At 36.6% G+C, this 17,073-nt stretch overlaps 1 protein-coding gene and 1 long non-coding RNA gene across 3 annotated transcripts in view; one reads left to right on the top strand and one right to left on the bottom strand.

Annotated features, from left to right (window-relative positions):
- LOC138166881 (uncharacterized) overlaps positions 1-14,155 on the bottom strand; it is a 32,225-nt gene extending 18,070 nt beyond the window's left edge. The window contains exons 1-2 of the long non-coding RNA XR_011169760.1: positions 11,267-14,155; positions 1,480-1,586 (exon numbers count right to left, since the gene is read on the bottom strand). This is a non-coding gene — a long non-coding RNA (uncharacterized lncRNA). The remainder of the gene's footprint in view (positions 1-1,479; positions 1,587-11,266) is intronic.
- EPB41L4B (erythrocyte membrane protein band 4.1 like 4B) overlaps positions 1-17,073 on the top strand; it is a 248,062-nt gene that overhangs the window by 14,429 nt on the left and 216,560 nt on the right. The gene's annotated exons all lie outside the window — the stretch shown is intronic.

Raw genomic sequence — 17,073 nt, 5'->3', positions numbered from 1 at the left:
TGTAATAGGGGTATTAGGACAATTAATTGCTACACAGATAAATATAGTGCAAATTAGAATATTTTTGTTCAGTTATTTTCAGTCACGTGCAACTATTTGTGACTCTATTTGGAGTTTTCCTGGCAAAGATACTAGAATTGTTTTTAGTTTCCTTCTCCAGCTTATTTTAAAGATGAGGAAACTGAGGCAAATAGGGTTAAATGACTTGCCCAGGATCACACAACTAGTAAGCATCTGAAACCAGATTTGAACTTGGGAAGATGAGGTTTTATGACTCCAGGCCTGGCAGTCTACCCCACCTAGTTGCCCCTAAATTAGACTATCCTAAGTGTATAAGAATAATGCAGAGCAGCGTACCAGTAAAGGAGGGAGAGATACCATTCAGACCCTTTCCGTGCCAGTAAACAATTTTTTCCCCCACTTGTAAAAGGACATTACAAGTTTGGTAGCATTTGTCAGAGGCTACAGTCCAGCAATGCAGACAGGAGATCTTGTGCTACCAGATTCGAGGTCTTTGTTGTGGTCCCAGAAATGAAGGAGTGGCTCCAGATATGTATGCCCATGAGAAAAGTTGAGTCTCATAGGGGTAATGACCTCGTTCTTTTTGAATCTGATTCAGTTCAGGTCAATAAGCATTAAGATATAAAGACAAAATGAGTAACAGGTCCTGCCCTTAAGGAGCCTACACTGGACAGGATAAATTATGTAAACAGATAAGTATGTATGTATATATATATATATATATATATATATATATATATATGACAATTTTTCAGGAAGGAGAGAGCACTGACAATTTAATGGGATCAGGAACCACTTCCTGGAACTGATTTGTTGAGTCATTTCAGTCGTGTCTGACTTTTCGTGACTCCATTTAGGGTTTTCTTGGCAAAGATACTGGAGTTGTTTGCCATTTGCTTCTCCAGCTCATTTTATAGAAGAGAAAACTGAGGCAAACAGGATTAAATGACTTGCCCAAGGTCACACAGTTAGTAAATGACAGAGACCATATTTGAAATCATGAAGATGAGTCCTCTTGATTTCAAGCCCAGTGCTCTATCCACTGAACCATATAGCAGTTCTCTAGTGGATCTAGGGTTTCTAGTAGCTCAGCAGAAGGGAACCAGGGAATACATACCTCAGTGATAGTCTTATGTCCAAAAGTCCCAACTATGATTTCCCCTTGTTCTAGATTTTAAAATCTTTTAAAAAAAAAGTGTTTTTCCCCCTATCCTTGTAGCAGATTGAAATCAGGGTGGTCTTAATTGGATCTTTGCATTTTTTGCACAGTGCCTCATCTAACAATCAGTCAACAAATATTTATTAAACACTTAGTGTATACCAGGCATTGTGCTTAGCAACTGGAGATACGAAGAAAGGCAAAAAAAGAGTTCCCCTCCTCCACCCAGGGGCTTACATTCTAGTAGGGGAGACCACATATAAATAACATAAAGAGCTAGGTAAGTATAAGACACTTACAGAGTAGATTGAAGATATCCTGAGCAGGGACAGCTCCGGCAGTCAGGGACACTAGGGTGGTCTCCCGCAGAAGTTGGCATTTGAACTGAGTCTTGAAGCCAGTGATTCTGAGAGTCATGGAATTGAAGAAGGAAACCATTTCAGGTATGAGGACCTCCAGTAGAAAGGTAAGAGATGGAATTTCATATGTAGGGAGTTGAAAGTGGGCCAGTATGGTTGGATCAAAGACCTAGGAGAACCAACACCCACTTTGGTTAGATGGATCTTGCCTCCCTTCTCCCTCTGTGGAATAGAGGACTCTTCTGGAGCTGTTCCAGACCTTTACTCCTGACATAAATACCTCTAACTATTTATGTTCTCATTTTTAACCTTCTCTGCCAATGAAGTTGGTCCTAGATCCTAACACATTCCAGTTACTTACTATTGGACCTTGTTCCAACACTTCTTCCAAGGGGATCTTGCACTATTTGTCTTTGGCCACTTTGGTACTAATCTTGGCAGAGTTAATTGCATAAACCCAGTAGAGATCTGCTCTGGCCAAAATTCTAAGCTTAGTTTCCCTGGGTTATTTAGGCGAAGCAGTCCTACTTAGAAGTAGACAAAGAATTGGCCTGCTTACAAGAGAAGACAGTCTGAGGTAGGGAAACTCTTGAACTTGACACAAAAATAACAATGACATGCATCAAGAGAAAGGTACATTTGGATTGGTACAAATTATTTGGTGCTATGTGGCTCCACTGTATGAATAACCATTCACATTTTGCTCTTTCTACTAAAGGCTCCTTAGCTACTCCCCAGAGTGGGTGAAGGCTGAGCCTGACCAGCTTGCACCAACAAAATCCAATGGCATTTTCTCAGCCTTTATTTTCTCTGACTTCTCTATGACATTTAGCCCGGTTGGCTCTGACTTTGGCTTCTGCAGAACTAAATTTTCAGGATTTTCTTCCTCTTATTCTGACCAGCCCCTTTGCTGGTTCTACTTCCTGACACAATTGTCAATGTAATTCTCAGTAAGGTGCCATTCTTGGCTCTCGGTTCTCCCATCTGTATCTGCCCCCTTCAAGCATTAGACCTGCTGTCTTGTGGGTTCAGCTGCTTGGTGCAGTAGGAAGAATGTTGGATTTGGAGGTAGAAGAATCCTAGGCAAGTTGCTTCCTTCATCTGCGGACCTTCTGAATTTCCTCTTCTGTAGAATGAGGGCTTTAGGCTGAATGACTTCTAAAGAGTCCTTTAATCTTTTGAATTCCATTCCCTTATATGTAAAATGAGGATTAATAATATCTGCAAGTACTGCCCTCAAGGTGTGAGGATCAAATGAAATCATATTTGTAAAGCCCTTTGTAAGACTTCAAGTGATCTATAAATGTCAGTTAACTTGTTCTAAATTATTTATTTGGGTTTTTAAGGAAGGCCAATAGAATAGAAGCTCACATTTGTGGAAGGTAATTTTGAGATATTTCACATCTTTTAATAAAATCAGCATTATTTTTTTCAATTAGAAATATTGCGTTCTATTAAGAAGGGGTAAGGAATTTGCCCAGTGCCAAAAAGGGAGTGTGCTGCATGTGTATGTTGCTTTGTTATGATATCGTCAAGTGTCCTGGGCCATGGAGGGATTCCAGGATCAGAGGCTCTTCTTGGGGAAAGACATGTTCAAATCAGGCTCAGGAGTTGGACTCCCCCTGATTGGAGGTCTTCAAGTTGAGAATGGATGACCACTTGGGACTTCTGTAGAGTTTCTTGTGTAGGTGGATAGACTGGCCTGCTAAATGGCCCTTCTAATCTGTGATTCAGTTGTTCTGGGCTAGTCAGGATTCTTGTGGACATTCCTAGTCCCTTCAGATTTTTCTTCTTTTGGGATTCATTCTTGGCACCTAGCCACAAAAGAGAGGTAAAATGGTTTTTGTAGTGATACTTTGTCAATTTCAACTTCATATTTCAACACAATGAAGTTGGAATTGTAGTTGGATTTAATGGAAAAAATCATAGGACAAAGGACACGAGGCAAAGAGACTTGAGATTTAATCCTGGTTCTGCCATTTAAAAAAAAAGAATGTAAATACATTTTTGTTGATATCCTTTTTATATCACCTGCATTTCCCACTGTTTACCCTATCCCCCTTCTTACAGAGAGCTATCCCTTATGATAAAGAAAAAAGTTCTGCAAAATAACATTATGAAAAAGTCTGACATTATATTCAGTGTTTTGTAAAATAGTCCCTGCCTTTTTGCAAAGAAGTAGAGGAGAGGCGTATTCTCGTATCCCTTCTTTGGGAGCAAAGTTGCTCATTATTATTTCACAGCATTCAGTTTTGATTATTTTGTATTTGTTGTTTCCATTTTCTTTGTAGGCATTGTGAATATTGTTTTCTTGGTTGTGTTCACTTTGCATCAGTTCATATAAGTATTTTCAAACCTTTCTATTATTTTTTGCAGCACAGTCCATATTACATTCATATGCCACATACAGTTTGTTACTATTACTCAGCTGATAGGCATCTTCTTTGTTTCTCATTTTTTTTTGTTACTACAAAAAGTCCTTCTAGAAATACTTTGATTTGTATATAATTTTTGTCATTATGTTCTTTGGGGATTATGCCTGGCAGTTGAATCTCTGGGTAAAAGGATGTGGACATTTTAGTCATTCTTTTTCTTGCCACTAATTTCTTATGTGAATTTGGGAAAGTTACATTCTTTGGGCCCCACCTTCCTCATCTGTAAAATGAGGGGCTTGATTTGATGATATTTAAGGTTATTTCCATCCCTAATAGTCTGTGATTTCCTTGTAGATGTTATACCTGAAATCTCTGGAGCTGTGTAGGGTAGTTTTTCCCAAGGTGCATTAACCATTGCTGACTCATGGCTGCCCCTCTGTGCCAGGCTTCCAGCTTTTAAAATTAGTGACTGTCTGATCTAACTTGGTTTCCCATTCTACCCTAAGCTGGAGCATGCTTTCAGGTATTGAAAAGCTCTCAACATTATCTATTGTTCTTCCTCCTTTCTCCCACATTCTGGGTTTTTTTTTCAAATGCTTAACTTCTGGTTTACATCATTCATTTCTGCCAGATTTTGAGTTACAATTTTTTCCCCCTTTTTTCCCCTACCCACTGTCCCACAATAGCGGTCCTACAGGATATCCCCTCCTCCAATCTGCTCTCTTCCATATCTTCTCCCATACCCCCTTCGACTTTTCCAGTAGGGCATGGTGGATCTCTATGTCCCAGTGCCTGTATATTTTATTTCCCAATTACATGTAAAATAATATTAATAATAGTATATGTATATATATAAACATTTGCTTTTAAAACTTTGAATTCCAGATTCATTCCCTTCCTCCTTTGTCACCCACCCTTACTGGGAAGGTAAGCAATTCAGTATAGGTTGTACATGTGTAGCTATACAGAACATTACCAAAGTAGATATATTGTAAAAGACAGACTATATTTCCCTCCCTCCTATCCCACCTCCCACTTGTTCTATTCTCTACTTTGATCCTGTCCCTTTTCAAAAGTGGGTACTTCCAACTTCCCTCCCCGCCCTTTCTTCCATCATCCCCCCCTCTCATCCCCTTCCCCCCTACTCTCCTGTAGGGTGAGATACACTATTTAGTGTGTATGTCATTCCCTCCCTGAGTCTAATTCAATGAGAATAAGATTTTGCCTTTTTGCCTTCCTGTTCTTCCTCTCCATTGTAACCATTTTCCCTTGCCTCTTCTATATGAGATAGTTGTTTACCCCATTCTGTCTCTCCCCATCTCCTCTCATATTCCTCTCTCCCCTCTTAATTTCACCTTTTAAGTATCATCCCTTCCTATCAAATTGGTCCTGTGCCCTCTATCTATGTATACCTGTAAACATATATACACACGTTCACATATGTATTCATATGCTCATATACTCTCCTATATAGACATATATATATATATATATATTTCTATTCCCTTCAACTGTTTTCATACTGAGAAAAGTTTCATAAGTTACAATTATTGTTTTTCCATGTAGGAATGTAAATAGTTCAACTTTGATAAGTTCCTTATGATTTCTTTTCCCTGTTTGCTTTCTCATGCTTCTCTTGCTTCTTGTATCTGAATGTCAAATTTTCTATTCAACTCTGGTTTTTTCATCAAGAATGCTTGAAAGTCCTCTATTCCACTGAATGACCATATTTTCCCCTGAAACATGATACTCAGTTTTGCTGGGTATGTGATTCTTGGTTTTAATCCTAGCTCCTTTGACCTCCGGAATATCATATTCCAAGCCCTTTGATCCCTCAGTGTAGAAGCTGCCAGATCCTGTGTTATCCTGATTGTATTTCCACAATATTCAAATTGTTTCTTTCTGTATGCTTGTAATATTCTCTCCTTGATCTGGGAATTTCAGAACCTAGCTATAATATTCCTAGGAGTTTTCTTTTTGGGATCTTTTTCAGGAGGTGATCAGTGGATTCTTTCAATCTCTGTTTTGCCCTCTGGTTCTAAAACATCAGGGTAGTTTTCCTTGAGAATTTTTTGGAGGATGATTTCTAGGTTCTTACTTTGATCATGGCTTTCAGGTAGTCCAATAATTTTTAAATTATCTCTCCTGGATCTGTTTTCCATGTCAGTCGTTTTTCCAATGAGATATTTCACATTGCCTTCTATTCTTTCATTTGTTTGGATCTGTTTAACAGCATCTTGATTTCTCATAAAGTCATTAGCTTCCATTTGCTCCAATCTAATTCTGAAGCAATGATTCTCTTTGCTGAGCTTTTGAGATTCTTTTTTCCATCTGGCAAATTCGGCTTTTTAAGCCATTCTTCTCCTCATTGCCTTTTTGAGCCTCTTTTGCCAATTGAGTTAGTCTATTTTTTAAGGTGTTATTTTCCTCAGTCAGGCTGTTGTTGACTCTCATTTCATAATTTTCTTGCATCGTTCTCATTTCTCTTCCCAATTTTTCCTCCACTTCTCTTATTTGCTTGTTAAGGTCCTCTATGGCTTGTAACCAGCTTGTATTTTTCTTTGAAGCTTTTGGTGCAGGAGTTTTGACTTCACTGTTTTCCTCCTGTTCTATGCTTTGATCCTTTTTGTCCCCAAAATAGGAGTATAAACTTGGGGTGCTCTGTTTATTTTGCTTCCTTTGCCTGCTCATGTCGCCACTCCGTCACTTGACCCTTGGGCTTTTTGCCACAGTAGGATTCTGCCACCAGACAGGGGAGCTTTGTCCCAAAAGCTGTGGTTTTCTCAGCTGCCGAAGGTATTAGTTGGGTGCCCTCTCTGAAGCCTCCACACACTCTGGCAATCTGGTTGCACACCCCAGGACCTCCACCCTCTCACGTTTTGATAATTCTGGAAACCACCACAGCTGCTGGTGATCTGAAGTCCTTCCAGCCAGTGGTTGGTCAGGCCCTCCTTAGGGCTAAAACCTCTGGTTGAGTGGGACTGGGCTCAGCTTCCCAGAGTGCTGTGCTGGCTGATTACTGCTGGGCTATCCTCAGCGGAGGTTAGCTTCTTCTGTCCCACATTAGGTTCTGTCCCCCATGTTAGGTTCTGTCCCACATTCTGTTTTTAACTGAGATTTTTGAAATTATTGAATTGTTTTACATTACTATCTGGCAATCATTTCTTATGAACTGTCTCTTTCCAAATGAAGAACTATCTTGCTAATAAAGTTGGGGAAGGCATTCAGAAAGAAGGAAAGGATTTGAATGATCTATGAACTGAATAGTCAATCCCAAAATATTCTAGCTGTAGGTCTAATAGGAGTAAACTTCCTTAATAAAAGTAAAGAACTTTGTAGTTCAACTAAAATAGATTCTATTTGTTTTCTTTAAACCTATGAATTCATAGGATCAAAAAATGTAGAACTGGCAGAGAACCTTAGAAATTCCCAGAACTGACTGCCCCAATTATTTTCTGAATTTTTAAATTATAAACTTAATAACTATCAAAACCAATTTATTATACATGCAAAATAAGGAATGCAATTGTACATAAAACCTCTAGTATGTAACAGTTAATATAACCAAATAGACTAAAAACAGCAAATAAACAATTTTTTTAAAATTAAATTTCCTTTTTTTCCCCAATGAACAAAGTTTTCCCCCCCCTTTTTTTCCCTTCTACTTTCTTGAACCATTGGGAGGAAAGAAAATTGCCCTTCAAGGCAACTTTTTCTACTTTGGGATAGCTTTAATTGATAGGTGAAATACATATACACACATATTACATCAAGACTACATTTGCCTCCAGTAACTTTTGTCTTGTGTTTTTTCCCCATTTTATTTTCATCTTTGCCTTTTCCTTTTACATCATATTCATTAGTAATATGTCTTTTTCCCTATCTGCCAAATCTTAGCTTATAACAAAGATGAAAGCAAGACAGACGGTTCAACCAAACCAAACAATGCCTTTATCACATCAGCCCATAGAGGTAGTATCCCACACCCACAGCCCTTCAACTTTTCAATGAAGAGAGAAAGGTACCTTTTCTCAGTTCTTTCCCCAGCCCAAGCATGGTCATTACAGTTGTGCAGTATTCTGTTTTATTGTCCTTTTCATTTACATGGTTTTAGTCATTGTGTATACTGTTTTAATGGTCTGCTTGCTGCCCTCTGCATCAGTTCACATAAATCTCACGCTTCTTAAATTTTCATATCTGTCATTTCCTTCAATGCAGTAGCATTGACAATTGGTTTAGCATTTCCCCAATTGTGGAACACCTACTTTGTTTCCAGTTCTTTGTTATCACAAAAAGTGTAATGAATATTTTAGAGTACTTTTATCTTTTACCTTGCTGGGAGTATTTTCCCAGCACTAAGATCTCTGGGTCAAAGGGTTATTGATATTTCAGTCATTTGTTAAAAGTATAATTGTCTGTCTTTCCACAGACCAACAAGATCTTTTATCATCTTTACCAGTTTGCTGGTTTGGGGTAAAAATTGTTTTGATTTGTATTTTTCATATTAATGATATATAATGTTCTTTCATGTTTTAAAAATAGCTTAACATTCCTCTTCTGAGAGCTATTTGTTTACATCCTATGATCATTTATCCTTTGGGGAATGGTTTTCAGGGTGGTATGGTAGTTAGAGCCCTAGGCTTAGACTCAGATTAGACCTGAATTCAAAACAAGACTCCAATAATTAATAGTTGTCTGACAAGTCATTCACCCACCATCACTTAATTTTCTCATCTGTAAAATGGGATAATAGCACTTCCCTAGAAGGTTGTTCTGAGGCTTAGATGAGAAAGTATATGTAAAATGCATTGCAAACCTTAAAACATTGTTTAAATGTTAACCATAAGAATATAGGAATTTAAATATTAGCTATATCAAGGATAGGAAGCCTTTGCCAGAAACACTTGATGCAGGGTATTTTTTTTAACCAGTGGACAACTTCCCTTCTTATTTTAGTAGTATTAATTTTGTTCATTAAAAAGCCTTTCAATTTTATGCAATCCAAATACTTTCCTTTATATCTCATCATCTCTTATTATTTGTTTGGTTCTATCAACTCCTCTCCCAGCCCTGTTTAAGAAAATAACTCATTTTCCCTCATTTGAAACTGATAGTGATATGTGGTATAGATGCTGATCTAAACTTATTTGTTTTTCTTTTGGGGGTTGGGGTGTAAGCTGCTTCAGGGAGTCCTCTGGGTAGTTAACATTCTGTTTCTTATTATTGCCAAAGGACTGTTCACATTATCTACTTTTCTGCTTTTTTAATCAGAACCCAATAATTTATGACTTTATAATAAAGTCTGAGGTCTTGAAGTCCTATTTCCCTTCATTCTTGCTTTTAAAATGATTTCTCTTGAGGCCTATTCCTCCAGATGAATGTTGTTGTTTTAGCTTATTTATAAAGTACTCCTTTAATAGTCCACTATATCACTAAATCTATAAACCAGTTTAGATAATACCACCAGCAAATGCATATCCTTCCTTTTTTTTAATTTTTTTTCCTTATTTAAAACATTGATTCTCAAAGTAGGGTCTGGGAACCTTTGGGGGTCCCCAAGGTCAAAACCATGTCCATAATATTAAGATATTTTGATGTCTTATACAGTAAGTAAAGATTGACAGATATAATCCACATAAGGATTCCCTCTTTGAAGGGAGGACCTCAATAAATTTTAAGAGAGCTCAGGTTGTAAAAGAGTTCTTGAGACCAAAAAGTTTTAAGAACTGCTAATTTTAAAAAATATATCGTTGAATTTATTTTTGTTACATTTTAAGTTCTGAACTGTCTCCCTTCTTCCCTCTCTCCCCACCCTACTAGAGAAGCCACCATTTGACATACATGCACACTCACAAGTGTATGTGTACATACATATTTATGTGTGTATATGTGTAAACACACACATGCCATACTGTGCATACTTTTTAGCAGCTCTTTCTCTAGAAGTGGATAGAATCTTCCTTCATAGGTCCTTTGTAGTTAATCTGAATATTTATTATACATAGAATAACTTAGTTGCTCACACTTTTTTCGAACAATGGTTCTGTTCATTTCACTCTTCATTATTTCTTGCAAGTCTTTCCACATTTTTCTAAAATCAATCTGCTTATCATTTATTATAACACAGTAGTATTCCAGTGAACTGATGTTTTTTAAAAATAATTCAGTTAACTTTTATTTTCAGTTCCAAATTCTCTTCTCCTTTTCTCCTACCCATTGGGAAGGCAAGAAAAAGAACAACCTTTACAAATATGTATAGACATGCAAAACATTAGCCACATTTCCCCACCCCACCCCCCAAAAAATGGCAAGAAAAAGAAGAAAATATATTTCATTCTGTACTCTCAGTCTGTCAGTTCTCTTTCTGGAAGTGGATAGAATATTTCAAATTGAGCCCTTTGGAATTGTGGTGGGTCATTCTGTTTATCAGTTACTAGTCTTTGATTATCTTTTTAATATTGCTGGAGAACTTCTGGTTTAAAGAATGTTTTGTAATTGTGTTTATATGTCTTAAATATATCTTGATTGATTGACTGCCAAGTATTTTATTAATTTTGTAATTATTTTGCATAGGATTTTCCTTTTTGTTATTTCCTCATAATTTTTGTTATTGTTAAATAGAAATGCTTACAATTTTTGTGATCTTATTTTGTATCCTATTTTTGTCTCCTCTTGTCTAAAATTTACATCTTTAATTTCTTTCGTCTTGTCTTATTGTTATTGCTAACATTTCTAGAACTTTATCAAATGGTAGTGGTGAGAGGGACATGCATCCTTGCTTTAACCCTACATTTATTGGGAAATCTTTTAGTGTTTTTTGGTTTTGTTAATTTTCTAGTTCTTTACTTTTAAAAACATTATTAGTATTCTGATATGAAAAATAAGCAAAGAAAGTCAATTTACCAAAAGTAGACTTGAGAAAAGTGAGGGCAAAAGAAATTAAGAAAATTATTAGATTACTATACTAAGTGGTATGCTAATACATTTAAAACTCAAGATAAAAGCAGAAGTTTGAAATACCCAAACTAATGAAATAAGAATCAGTTAACCTAAATAACCCAACTTTAGAAAGTCAAAGAAACCATTGAAATGCTGCCCTGAAAAAGATACCAGATCCAGCTGGATTCATAAGCAAACAACAGGCAAAGCCTGAAAATATAGACAGTAGGTTACCCAACTTCTAGAATGCAAATATGCTCTGAGACTAAGCAAAGACAGAGCTGAGAAGGAAACCCTAGTCCAGTATAATTGATGCATATAGACACACAAAAAATATTAAATAAAACACAGCAGTACATTAAAAGAATTATCTCTATAGGATTTGTAAATGGAAATCAGAGTCAGTTTCATACCAGGAAAACAATCAGTATACTGTAAGCCTGGGTTCTGGCTCCTGTACATGTTGGCTTCTTTCCAAAGTCTCTCTCCCTCCAGAGGCCTCTCTCTGAAGAGAGCCTGGAACTGCATGTGTCTTCTCTCAAAGCCACAAGCCAGAAAAGAAATCTCTCCTCTCCCAAGTTCTCACCACCTCTGCCCCTGAGGAAGGCATATTGAGTAATCATTCTATCCACCAATGAGGAGGGCCTTATGCAAATATCCACTTGCATCTCAGGCTACATCTTAAGTCATATCAACAAATAAAAAAAGAATAATGCTTATGTGATCATTTAATGAGATGTAGAGAAAGCCTTAAATGAAAGACAGCACTGGGGTTTAAAACATTTTTAAATATAGGAACAGATTTTTTTCTATAACATGATAAAAAGTATGCATTTGAAACCACAACCAACATTACAAATGATGGAGAAACATTAGAAATATTCCTGTTAGAAACAGGTGCTAAACAGGAATGTTCAGTCTTGTCATTCCTATTTAACACAGTAACATAATTTTGGATATAGTTATAGCAATTAGGCACGGAGAAGAAAAATATGCACGGGTAGTGAAGAAGCTAAAATATCTTTCTTTGCATGTAACGTGATTAACTTCCTAGGAAACCTAAGACAGTCCTCCAAAAAATAATGGTGACAATAAATGACTTTAAAGTAGCTGGATGCAAGATAAATTCTTCCAGATTATCTCTTTTTCTGCCTGCCACCACCAAGAGTCAGGAGAACCTGAGAGAAAAATGCCCTTTGTAATATTGACAAAATCTATCAGTCAACTGGGCATCAATCCATTGATGTATACCTGTACAAAGCAAACCTCAACATATCAAAAACTAAGTGAAAGAAAAATAATGAAGGGGAACTAGCCCTATCAGATTTCAAATTGAATTATAAGGTAATATTTATTTAAAAAAACTATCTGGTATTAGAAAAATAATAGGGAAATATTCAACATGGTACAGAATAGAGGACCCAGAAGTAGAACATACTTTATATAAATTTATTTGGAATTTATATAAATTTATATAAAAAGTGTTTGATAAACCCACATTTAGAACAAATGGAGAATAGGAAACTACTGGGAAAATTAGATGTCTTTGTGGTTCAAAAGAAAAAAGGGGTGGGGGGAGTTTGGCTTTGTTTCTCACCTTAAACGTTACACCAAACTCAACTGAATCAGCTATCAAAATTTAAAAATCATTTAAAAGCTAGATGAAGAAAGGAACGATATTTTCATCCTGGAGAGAATGGACATTTTTATGTTAAATTTTTTTTGTATTTAATCATGGGAAAGATGCTTGAATTTCCTAATAATTATAAAGCTTAAAGAGACCATCTTAAAGATACTACCTCTTTCACACTGGAATGGCAAAAAAAAAAAAAATAGTAAAATCCACCGTTGACAGTTGTAGGAAGACAGATACTCTGATACATTGCTGGTGGGATTGCAGACTAATGAAACATTTTGACAGTATGCAACAAGAATCACAAAACTGAATGTGCCTTTTGACCTAGTGATTCCATTATTATGATTCCCTCCCCTTCAAAAATTATCAAAAGGGGAATGTACAAAAATATTCACAGCTATTCTATTTATATCAAGAGAATTAAAACGTTTATGACCATCAGTTAGAGGATAAATGGGAATAAATTTAGATATGTTCATATAAGGAGAAACTTCTTGAACTTCTGAACTGGGAGTAAGGAAGACATGGGTTCATTTCCTACCTTTGAGACATGTTGGTTGTGTGATCCAGGGCAACTTCTCAGTGATATTGCAAGTCAGATGTTGAGGAGAATTTCTTTACTCGGAGCTCCTTATATGGACATAATAAATCTGATTCCTTAGGTTCCCTCTTCCCCCCTAATGTTATAGAATAGTATGCTGCCATGAAAATCAATAGATATGAATCATTAAAGGAAATATGGAAAAACCAAACAAAGTTATATAAAGTTTAAGTTAGCAAAAATCAGAAGCATACAAACTTTGATTATAATTAAGAAAGAAAACAAACTTTGAGTGGAACTCATTGACCAGGTTGGAAATAATAAAAAATGCTGCCTTTTTTTCCTTACTTGTCATTTGTTAATTCATTTTGTTCTACTTTTTTAAATTCTGAGGTTTTATGTAAAATATAATTTATTTTTATATATTTTCCCTAATTGTGGTTAAATTTGTATTAAAACTTAAAAGACCAATAACTTTAACCACACCTGTCAGATGTTTTTAGTACCTTGGAACATAATTTGTCTGAGCTTGGTGACTTAAACTCATCAAGGCTTGCTATGAGTTTCAACTTCTTTTTAAGTTATATTTGTTTTGCTCTCTCTAGGCCAGAGATTGCTCTTCTTGTCAGAGAAAATCAAAGCAGAGTTTCATAGTTCTTCACTCTCCTTCTCATCAGATTTCATTGTCCCATTTACCTTGTTCAGTGCTATTCTTTGTAATGGAACTTAGAACAAAAAAGCCGTAGGCAAAACAAAACAAAACCCAAAATAACCTTTGTGTTGTCTTTGACATTTTTTTGCCAGCCTTGGTAGATTCTGAACCTTGGTGTTTCTGACATTATAGGACTGTGCCATACTTCCATCCTTTTACATGTTTAAAAACAACAACCTACAATGAGCATTGAATTTCTTGTGTATCTATATGAGTCTTTTAAAATATCTCCTGCTTTATCTCCTTATTAGAATTTTTTCTCTTTGTGTTACCATTTTATTCTTGAAAACTTACCAATCTCTCTTGGACTGATTGATAACTGTAATGCCATGCAAGAGCAGCTTTCCAAAGAATGCTACTGTGAACAGCTTTTAAGGTTCTGATTACACAGTATAGTGAACACTCTTCTTATTCCATAACAAATCAAAACAACATTCACAGTAAATCAAAGTACTGCATTCACAATATTACAACTTATCACAGAGAATCACAGTATAGTATTCACAACAGCTTATCATCAAAATGGCCACATAGTTTTCACCAAAATGGTCACAACATTTAGAACAAAGAACAATCATCTCAAAGTAAAATAGTCAGAGTCTTCCACTCATGGGGCACACTAGGTTAATTCATCAGTCATTTATTCAACAATCAATTACTAAGTATCATTAATCACTAAGACACAAACCCTCCCCCCAGGTCACCAGTAAACTACAATTTTATCATTACTCAGTATCCAGAGAGGTCTTTTCATCTTGACTTAGGGGCGGTTCTCAGATTTCCTGGATCCCCTTCCATGGTCCCAGATTCTACCTGGACTCACCAGACTATCACCTGGGTTCACTGGCCGACAGCTCCCAGTTCCTTGTCCAGCTCTCTGGGTATGTCCTGCTCCATACTGAAGTTCACAGGGACCAGTCCATCTCAAATCCTTCACAATTTCTGCTCCCAGGAATTCGAGGCTCAACCGAGCCACAAATAGACAAAGTCCCTGCATCCTGGTCATGCTTCCTCAGTCTTCTCCTGGACTCCTGTTCAGAAGAAGCTCCATCACCACAAGTTCTTAGGAAATTCTGGCTCAGTTGTCAATTCTCTCCTCTGTAGCTGCTCTGCCACCAGATGCTGGTCCCAGGAAATTCTGACTTTGCCTCTCTGGGGCTTTTCTTATATACATAGCATTAGCTACTTCCTGTTTCAGCCAACCTCTTCCTGTTATGTAAGGAACAGGGGTTCATACCTTCTGTTTCTTTCACAGAGGTTTGATTAGTTACTAAGTGCTAAGTACCTGCTTCCTTGCCAATACAAAAAGGGGTCTTCAAATTACCATTACAATAACCTATGTAAAATTTTAGTCCATGAAATCCTACCTCTCCACTCTCTGAATCCTTTGAAAGCTACTTACCATATACCTGAAGTGCATGTCAGACTAATTTTAGGTAAATATCAGAGCAATTTTCTTTTTTAGCAACTAATGCTATCTAGCAGTAGATCAAGTTGTTTTGTAAGTGCTGAGCTCCCTGTCACTGAAAGTGGTTCAAATAGAAATTATATGGCCAAGGTCATATGACCTTTTTGGTCCATTTCTACTCTAATATACTGTACTATACCGTGATTTTATTTCCGTACCCAGATAGGATGTTTCCAGTTGATAGGCACATGCAAATGTTATGTTCTTTCTAACCTAACTGGAATTTCTGCAAAACTTACTGTCCCAAGACTAATGAGATTTGAATAAATTGGAGTATATTCTCATCTATATACTCTCACTTCCAGTTCCTCCATTATGCTTGTGTACAATTACAGCAAGACCAAGGCAATTTTGCTTTTCATTTAAGAGTGTCAATGTAGTTAATTATTCTCAGTATAATAACACTTCATCTAGGTGAAACTCAGCTGTTCAGCAACCTCACCTATATGGAACACTGCCAAGAACCAAGAAGTTTTTTTTTAAATTATTTTTGAGCTAATAAAGCAGAAGTCACAAAATTCATGCACTGCACTGAAGTACATCTATGTTATTGGTGGCCTTGCTCCATGGAGATTCAGACAAACTTGATTGTCTGATTTCTATCTTTAAAGCAGATCAGATGCAGTAAATTAAATTAGGAATAGAGAAGGTGTGGTGGATAGGCCAAGAGATAGCAATGAGAAGTGATTCCTGTCAGTGAAGTGGGAGACAGGGAAAAAAAAAAAAACAATAAAAGGCAGACACAAGAATTAAAACCAAACCAAAACACAGTAATTGAGGATCACTTAGAATACACAGAGGTCAAAACATTTCAGAAAATCATGGCGATATTACTACCATATATCACAGAATACAGTAATTGCTATTCATAAGGATGACATCAGATGAGCTGCTAAAGATTATATTATGTTGACTATACTCTGCTTGAGAGACAGGGAATGTATAATTTAGTTTAGAAAGAATCTTCTCCACGGTGGTTAAAAGTTTTTGATATTTAAAGGGGTTATAATTCCCAGTTCTCTAAACTAACTAATTTCCTGAAATTTCAAACTAGCCAGGTGGTTTGGGTTTTTGTTATTTTTTTTTTTAAACCAGTACGTGTTCGGAGTGCTGTCAGTCAATCATTTTAGTTGTACCCGTCTCTTTACCCTTTGGGGCTTTTCTTGGCAAGTATATGGGAGTGGTTTGCCACTTCCTTCTCTAGCCTATTTTTACAGATGGAAGAAACTGAGGCAAATAGGGTTGTGACTTGCCCAGAGTCACACAGCTAGTAAGTGTCTGAGGCCAGCTTTGAACTCAAGATGAGTGTTCCTTACTCCAGGCCTACCTAGTGGGTGCTACCTAGTGTCCATATTCAGAATATCAGCCCCCAAAGATTCTAAGTGTAGTATCAGGTAGCAACAGATTGGTATGGTAGTCTGGGACTCAAGTTAAATACTTTGTTATAACTACTGTGCTTCATGTAACAGCCAACACAATGAAGTTTGAGTCCCATCTCTAAATATTTCTTGTGAGTGATTTGTGAGCTAACCATAAGATTTAAAGCCAGAAGTGACCTTATTTTGTAGATGAAGAAATTGAGGACAAATGCCTTGCTAATGGTTACATATTAAGTAGGGGAGCTGGGATTTTGAAGTCAGGTCCTGTGAAGACAGATGGAGGTATACCCACATCTCTTCTCGATGCCCTCTTCAAACTTCATTTTTCTAATACATAGTTTCCTCATTTGTAAAATGGGCATAACACCTGCTCCAACCTATCTCACGGGGTTGTGGTGAGGAAAGCCCTTTGTAAAACTTACATTCACAAACATGAGTTATTGTAGCTTCCAGCAAAGTTACAAGATGGGGTTCTGGACAGGCA

Source organism: Petaurus breviceps, unplaced genomic scaffold (assembly GCF_028583685.1).
Source record: "Petaurus breviceps papuanus isolate PSGF00001 unplaced genomic scaffold, PetGlider_PUasm1.0 226, whole genome shotgun sequence".
NCBI lineage: Eukaryota > Metazoa > Chordata > Mammalia > Diprotodontia > Petauridae > Petaurus > Petaurus breviceps.
This window is presented reverse-complemented; position numbering and strand designations above follow the sequence as displayed.